Source organism: Danio aesculapii, chromosome 17, assembly GCF_903798145.1.
Source record: "Danio aesculapii chromosome 17, fDanAes4.1, whole genome shotgun sequence".
NCBI classification, from domain to species: Eukaryota; Metazoa; Chordata; class Actinopteri; order Cypriniformes; family Danionidae; genus Danio; species Danio aesculapii.
The window spans coordinates 150001-157500 of record NC_079451.1 but is presented as its reverse complement, the minus strand read 5'-3'; the positions used below and the strand labels follow the sequence as shown (position 1 = coordinate 157500).

The 7500-nt window shown below is 48.0% G+C and overlaps 1 pseudogene; it reads left to right on the top strand.

The window, feature by feature from the left end:
- Positions 1–2113: 2113 nt before the first annotated feature.
- The window catches only part of LOC130244373 (ATP-dependent RNA helicase DDX24-like), a 5728-nt pseudogene continuing 341 nt past the window's right edge, over positions 2114–7500 (top strand).

Genomic DNA, 7500 nt, shown 5'->3' with positions numbered 1-7500 from the left:
ACGCTGAGCGAATGCAAGCGTTACTTTCCTCATCGCTGTTTAAGGTGAACCAATCACAGTCGAACTTGGTTACAACAAAATAATTCACATTCAATTTATCATAAACGTCTTATTTTGAGAAACTGTGAATACAGAAGTCGCTCCCTACGGTATTAAGGAAAACACAAACTTAATCATTTGGTTGTTGTTTTTTCGCGAGCTGATTGGCGGTCTCGCTCTGACGTCATCACGGCCGCGTCCTCGTGCCGCACATGTGCGTGAACTGAAAGACGGACAAGTGAGCTGGTAAGATTTAACTTTAATAACCCATCATATACTGTTTAATAGTCATATTGAATATGATTCGCGCTCATTCAGAGTGTGTCGTGTTTCCTGTCATGGTTTGTCGCAGTGTGTTTAAGCTTAGGAGTAGTGTGAGTGTTTCAGACTGTTGAAGATCGACAGACCTTCACTGCGCCTCAGTAACATCATGAACACATGAGCAAGTTGGTGTACAGTATTACAGGGGTTTCCTCTTTATTAACCGTTATATTGCCTTATTAACACGGTGTATTAGCTTCAGGTGTGTGTACTTGTTAAGCTATAGTTGTGGGGACTTTTATCCAAAGTGACTGACAAATGAGTCCTCGCATATTAAAAGTGTCATGTTCGTTTGAGTTAGTAATGAAGCGCAGATGTACCTGTGGGTTTGGGTTTGGGTTAGGGCAGGGGTTCGGCCACAGACACTATCATTAATCTGACAGAAACACAATGGAAGTCTCATGTCCCCACTAAGATAGGAAAACAAACGTGTGTCTGTGTGTTCGTGTTTTTATACACTGTGGGGACTTGAACCTGAACACACACACACACACACACTCATGGGGAATTTGAAGTTGGTTTTGTGTTCAGACTTTCACCTTAACATAATTTCAGAACATTTATTATTTAGTAAATTTCTATTTGGGGAAATAAATCAGCCAATGACAATCAGAGTACGACATTGACAGTCAATGAAACAGTGCTAATGTTGTTTTATAGTAATTCTGGCAGGCAATTTCAGACCAGACCTGCACAATATATAGATTCAGCATCGATATGGCCACGTGATCAGTCACATTACAGGATCTGCACTGTTAAGTCTGGACTAGACCATTTTGAGGGATGTAAACAAAAACAATGGTTTACATTTTTAATTTCTATTGCTGCTGAGAATCCTAAAAGAGCCACATATTGATTATGTATGATCGCTGATTTAACATTAGGTTGGGATTGAATTTCCCCTTGTTACTGTTATGAAATAGTTTGATAACCAGCAGGAACTGTTCATGACATCAGCACATTAACATGGTCTATAGGTCATCATCTGCAGGGGGTTTTGAGGCCTGTGGCCTTTAATAACAATTAATTTGTTGAATTATTTATACAACGAAGACTACGCAGTGTTGTGTTACATTTGATTATTCAATTACTGTATTCCTGAACACTGTTGGACCTCCTCTGAGGACATAAAACACAGTTTTTATTCCTTCTTTATTGTATTTATCAGTGCTTGTAGATGGTTATTATACTGTATGCAGATGCAGCTGCTCTACAGAATCATCCCTTATCAGTCTAGAAGTAGACATTCTTGCCAATATTAATATTCAAGTCATCTGGTGCAGTTTGTGTTCATATCGAGAAACAATAATACTATCGACACTGTCAGATTTTTCCAATATTTACTTCAGAGTAGTGTGGTAAACACTGTAGGGAGCGTGTCACGATTGTCACATGGGCTCATAACGTGCATCATTTATAATTAATCTCTGTTTACATTCTGGGTTTCTATATTACTGCATTTCCTTGCCTTGTACATGTGTAATGACAATAAAGTTAAATATAATATACTTTTATTGAGTCTGAATGTGTGGAATATAAACTTCAGCTCAACATGGGGGACTCGATGTCACCTTAAATGAGTCTCCTGCAGGTAAACATGCTCATAAATCAGGCGGATGGAGGATTGTGGAGATGTGGAACTGGAGTTTAGGGAGGAATATACAGTACAAACACCACTACAGCTCTGTGTGTGTGTGTGTGTGTGTGTGTGTGTGTGTGTGTGTGTGTGCGTGTGTGTGTGTGTGCGAGCGTGATGAAGGTGAAGAAGGCGAAGGTGAAGACGCCCCGTCCGCGGCTCATCTCCTCAGGAGGGGTGTGCTGGTCAGAGGGCAGTGGAAGCAGTGAATGTGGACCCCAGCCTGTTCTCGGATGAAGGGCTGGACGGGCTGGTGGTGCTTCGAGGAGCTGACCGATTACTCCCTGGTGGAGCCGGAGAAGGCCCGTCACTGAGCACGTGCAGACGGAGAGGCGGGAGTCAGAAGAAGAGGAAGACCAATGAGGAGCGTCGGTCTGAAGATGAAGACGGTAGGAGTTCACTTCAGTTTTAACCCTTGTGTGTCTTGCTCGACTCTCCTTTGGGGATGTTGGAGCTGTGTTTGCCCCATTGACCTCCATTATAATCACATTTATCGATTGCTAAGCCATGACAGCAGATAATCCTGCATGCTTGACTGCTGCTGGTTTCCCTGTTATGAAGAGGGATGATGTGTGATCTCTAGTGTTGATCATCAGTGTGCACTGCAATACTAGCTCAGTTTCAGGCTTTCACAGTGTTAAAGAGAGAAGTCCAGAAGAAGTGGACTAAAGAACCGTCATTTACAGCTAGCTGTGAGCGCTAATGTGTCCATCTTCAGATCTGCTAGAGGAACACACGTCTTATTACCATGTGCAGACCCTGATTTAATACTGTTCCTGAATTAGTGAATGTATAATGACTGTGATGACCGTGAACCCGTGATTATACTGCAGACCATATAATCAGACCAAAATAATCTATAATAGTTGCAGACCTAGAGGACGGTGTAGCAGACGACGGAGGAAAACCAGAGGAAGAAGAAGAAGAAGAAAAACAAACAAGAGGAGGAGGAGACGCTGGAGGAGGAGCAGATCTCAGCAGAGGAGAGTCCTGAGCTGACAACAGAAACACCACAGACTCCAAGAAGAAGAAGAGGAAGAAGAAGAAGAAGAAGAAGCCGGAGGAGGAGAAGAAGCAGCACGAGGAGGAGAGCAGTGCTGCTGCCGGTGGTGAGGCTGAGTCTGCGCTCCCTCAGAAGAGCCGTCACTGGAGCCGGGCGTCTCTGGAGGCTTCGGGGCCCTCAGACGTGTCCTCCTGGAGGGATCTGCTGGTGCCTGAGCCGGTGCTGAGAGCTCTCGCTGTGCTGGGTTTCTCTGCTCCCACTGCCATACAGGCGCTGGTGCTGCCGCCCGCCATCAGAGACCGACTGGACATACTGGGGGCTGCCGAGACCGGTATGAGAGTGTGTGTGTGTGTGTGTGTCCTCTAGTATGACTTCCTCCTGCTGTGTTCTCGTAGCTCTGACTGTCCTCCTCCAGTAATATGTGAACTCTTCATCCTCTGCTGTTCTCTTGTTCTCCGCAGGCAGTGGAAAGACGCTGTGTTTCGGGATCCCCATGATCCACATGATCCTGCAGTGGAGAGAGCAGACGGAGGAGCACAGCACACCTGAGCACACACACACACCTGTGCAGAGCCTCTACCTGCAGGAGGAGGGTGGAGATGATGATGATGATGATGATATGATGATGATGGAGTTAAAGATGAAGATGATGGAGTTAATGATGATGATGATGGTGCTGAAGCTGCAGTGCTCCTCTTGATGACCCAAATGGCCAGAATGACCCAGATCCAGCCAGAGGAGTGTGTCGGCCGCTGCTGGGGCTCGTCCTCACTCCCACAGAGAGCTGGCGGTGCAGGTCAAACACCACATCGACGCCGTGGCTCAGTTCACAGGTCAGTGGATCCCCTCAGACTGATGACTGTACACTGTTATCCTAAAGCTGTCGGTGGGATTATGGAGGAGCAGTGTGGACACACATCCTCAGCCGTGAACACTACAGTAGAGAATGATAATGGCTGTCTTTGCCACCACTGTATGTCAGTGATTGTTTGGTGATTGAACTTCTGTTCAGGTATAAAGACTGCGATTGTGGTTGGTGGGAATGGCGCCGCAAAAGCAGCATCGGGTGTTGATGCGCCGGCCCGAGATCATCATCGCCACACCAGGCCGCCTGTGGGAGATGATCAGAGAGAAACACCCACACCTGCAGGACCTGCGCCAGCTGCGGTACATAACCAGAACATGACCTGAACATAACCCGATCATAGCCCAAATATAACATAACCACCTGTAGGACATGGCGGCAACTGCAGTACATAACCAAAATATAACCTGAACATAACCTCAATATAACCTGAACAGTAACCAGAACATAACCCAAACATAACCTGATCATAACCAGAACATAACCTAACCCACCTGTAGGAAACTGCAGTACACAATACAACAAGAATACAACCTGAACATAACCAGAGCATAACCAAAGCATAACCTGAACACAACCCGATAATTACCCAAACATAACCAGAACATAACCCAAACATAACCAGCACATAACCCACCTGCACAACATGTGGCAACTGCAGTACGTAACTAGAATATAATCTGAACAAAACATCCCCAAACATAGCGTAACATACCTAACTCACCTGCTGCAACCACAGTACATATCCTGAACATATGCCAAACATAATGTAACATAACCCATCAGCGGAAGTACATAACCTGAACATATCTCAAACATAACCTGAACATAACCTAAACATAACCCACCTGCAGGATATGCAGCAACTTTGGTACATAACCAGAATATACCCTGAACATAACCCAAACAAAACATAACCCACCTGCGGCAGCTACAGTACATAACCTAAACATAACCCAACATAACCATCACATAATCTGAACATAACCCAATCATAATCGGAACAAAACCCGAACATTACTAGAACATAACCCAAACGTAACAACCACATGTCCCGAACATAACCAGAACCTAACCCAAACATAACCCACCTGCTGGACTTGCGGCAGCTGCGGTACACTCACTGATGCACAACTATAAGCTCACCCATGTAAGATAAGATTTTGACTGTGTCTGTGACGCGTGTCCGCAGGTGTCTGGTTCTGGACGAGGCGGACCGGTATGGTGGAGAAGGGCCACTTTGCAGAGCTGGAGAGCCTGCTGGAGCTGCTCAACCGTCTCAGTTCAGCTCCAGGAGGCAGACGTTTGTGTTCTCCGCCACGCTGACGCTGGTGCCACAGCCTGCCCTCGCGCCTGCAGCAGAAGAAGAAGAAGCAGCGTCAGGGGGAGCAGCGCAGCAAACTGCAGCTGCTGATGGAGAAGGTGGGCGTCCGAGACAAGCCCAAGATCATCGACCTGACGCGCAAACAGGCCACGGTGGAGACGCTGACGGAGACGCGCATCAGCTGCACCAAGGAGGACAAGGACCTGTTCCTCTACTACTTCCTGCTGCAGTTCCCGGGCCGCAGCATGGTGTTCGCCAACAGCATCGCCTGCATCAAGCGGCTGTACGCCCTGCTGCACCTGCTGGACTGCACACCGCTCATGCTGCACGCTAACATGCACCAGAAGCAGCGGCTCAAGAACCTGGAGCGCTTCGCTGAGAACACACGGTCTGTGTGTGTGTGTGTGAGGGGGCGAGAGAGAGAGTGTGTGTGCATGTGTGTGAACTCTGCAGTGTGTGTGTGTGTGTGTGCTGATTGTACTCTCCTCCTGCAGGTGTGTTCTCCTCACCACAGATGTCGCCGCTCGAGGACTCGACATCCCCGACGTCCAGCATGTCATTCACTATCAGGTCAGACACACACACACACACACACACACACACACACACACACACACATATTGAAAATTGAAGTCTACATGGTGTCTAATTAACATGTCGCTCGTGTGCGCATCGCTTCAAAAGATGCAAGAGGCAAGTGTATGGGTCAGCCATGTCCGTCAAGCACACGCTTACAGTGAGGCACACTGGAATAGATGAACCGCTGCTGTGAGAATGAGCACTAAGCCTTCTCTCTCTCTGTGTGTGTGTGTGTGTGTGTGTGTGTGTGTGTTCAGGTTCCCCGCACCTCAGAGACGTACGTGCACCGCAGCGGGCGGACGGCGCGGGCCACCAGAGAGGGTCTGAGTCTGCTGCTGATCAGCCCTGATGACCTGCTGAACTACAGACGCATCTGCCGCACGCTGGACAAGAGCGAGGAGCTGCCCGTCTTCCCTGTAGAGAGCAAGTGCATGGCGGCGGTCAAGGTGATCACTCACTGATCATCACTAATCCCCACTCATTCACTACTCCCTACAGTAGGCCACTAATGTCGTCCACTTAATGATTAGAGATGTGCTGGAGAAATCTGCTCTCCGGTAAACAGTAATCAGCTGCTCCCTCAGATAGTGCACTATGAAGGGTACAGGGGTGATATCGGATACAGCCGTGTTACAGCAGTGTGTGTGTCCACAGGAGCGTGTGGATCTGGCCCACCGCATCGAGAAGATGGAGTACTTCCACAGCCGGGAGACGCAGCACAACTCCTGGGTCCGGCAGGCGGCTGAAGCCATGGACATCGATGTGGACGACGAGCTGCTGATGGGTACGAGATTCTGCTGTCTAGAGAGGGTCGATATGCAAGAGTTATTAGAACTATCTGAACACTACTCCAGTGAGTCCCTTCACGAGTCCAGGAGGAAAGAGAATGCTAAGATGGCAGATATAGCTGCATGCTGTAGGTGGCGCTGTGTAGCCTGCAGTGAGCTCAGGTGTATTATCTGAGGCTAGATTAATGATGCTAGTGTGCTCGCTGTGCTGATGACAGTGTTTACTTGACTTTTTTACTTCCTTTCACATGGCTGTTTCTAGATCAGGGGTGTCAAACGTCCTGGAGGGCCACAGCCCTGCTCCAACACACTTACTCAATTAGTCTGATCAGGTGTGTTCAATCAGGGTAAACTAAACTGTGCAGAGCTGCGGCCCTCCACACCGCTGTTCAAAACGGACCAACACAAGTCCTGTAGAGGAGCTCTAGACACATCATTGGTCAGAGGTCCACTCTTTTATTCCAGGATTCAGCTTATGTTAATTTAGCTTCTATGATGAGCAAGAAGATGTTATTATAAGATGAAGAGGTGCGCTGTGATATGGGGATGACCTGCCCCGGTTGCACCACAGGGCGATGCTATAGGTTAGAACAGCACCAGTGTCCTTTAAACCCTTTTGGAGCATTACTGTCAGATGATCTGATGTGTTGTTGTGTGTGTGTGTGTGTGTGTGCGTGTGTGTGTGTGTGCGTGTGTGTGTGTGTGTGTGTGTGTGTGTGTGTGTGTGTGTGTGTGTGTGTGTGTGTGTGTGTGTGTGTGTGTGTGTGTGCGTGTGTGTGCGTGTTTCAGGATCCTCTAAAGGTGAGGATGAGGAGCGCGAGCAGCAGCGGGAGAAGCAGATGCTGAGGAAACAGCTGAAGATCCTGATCTCACAGCCCGTCTTCAGGAGTCAGATGAAGACCAGATACCCCACACAGATGGGCAAACTACTGCTGCCCACGCTGC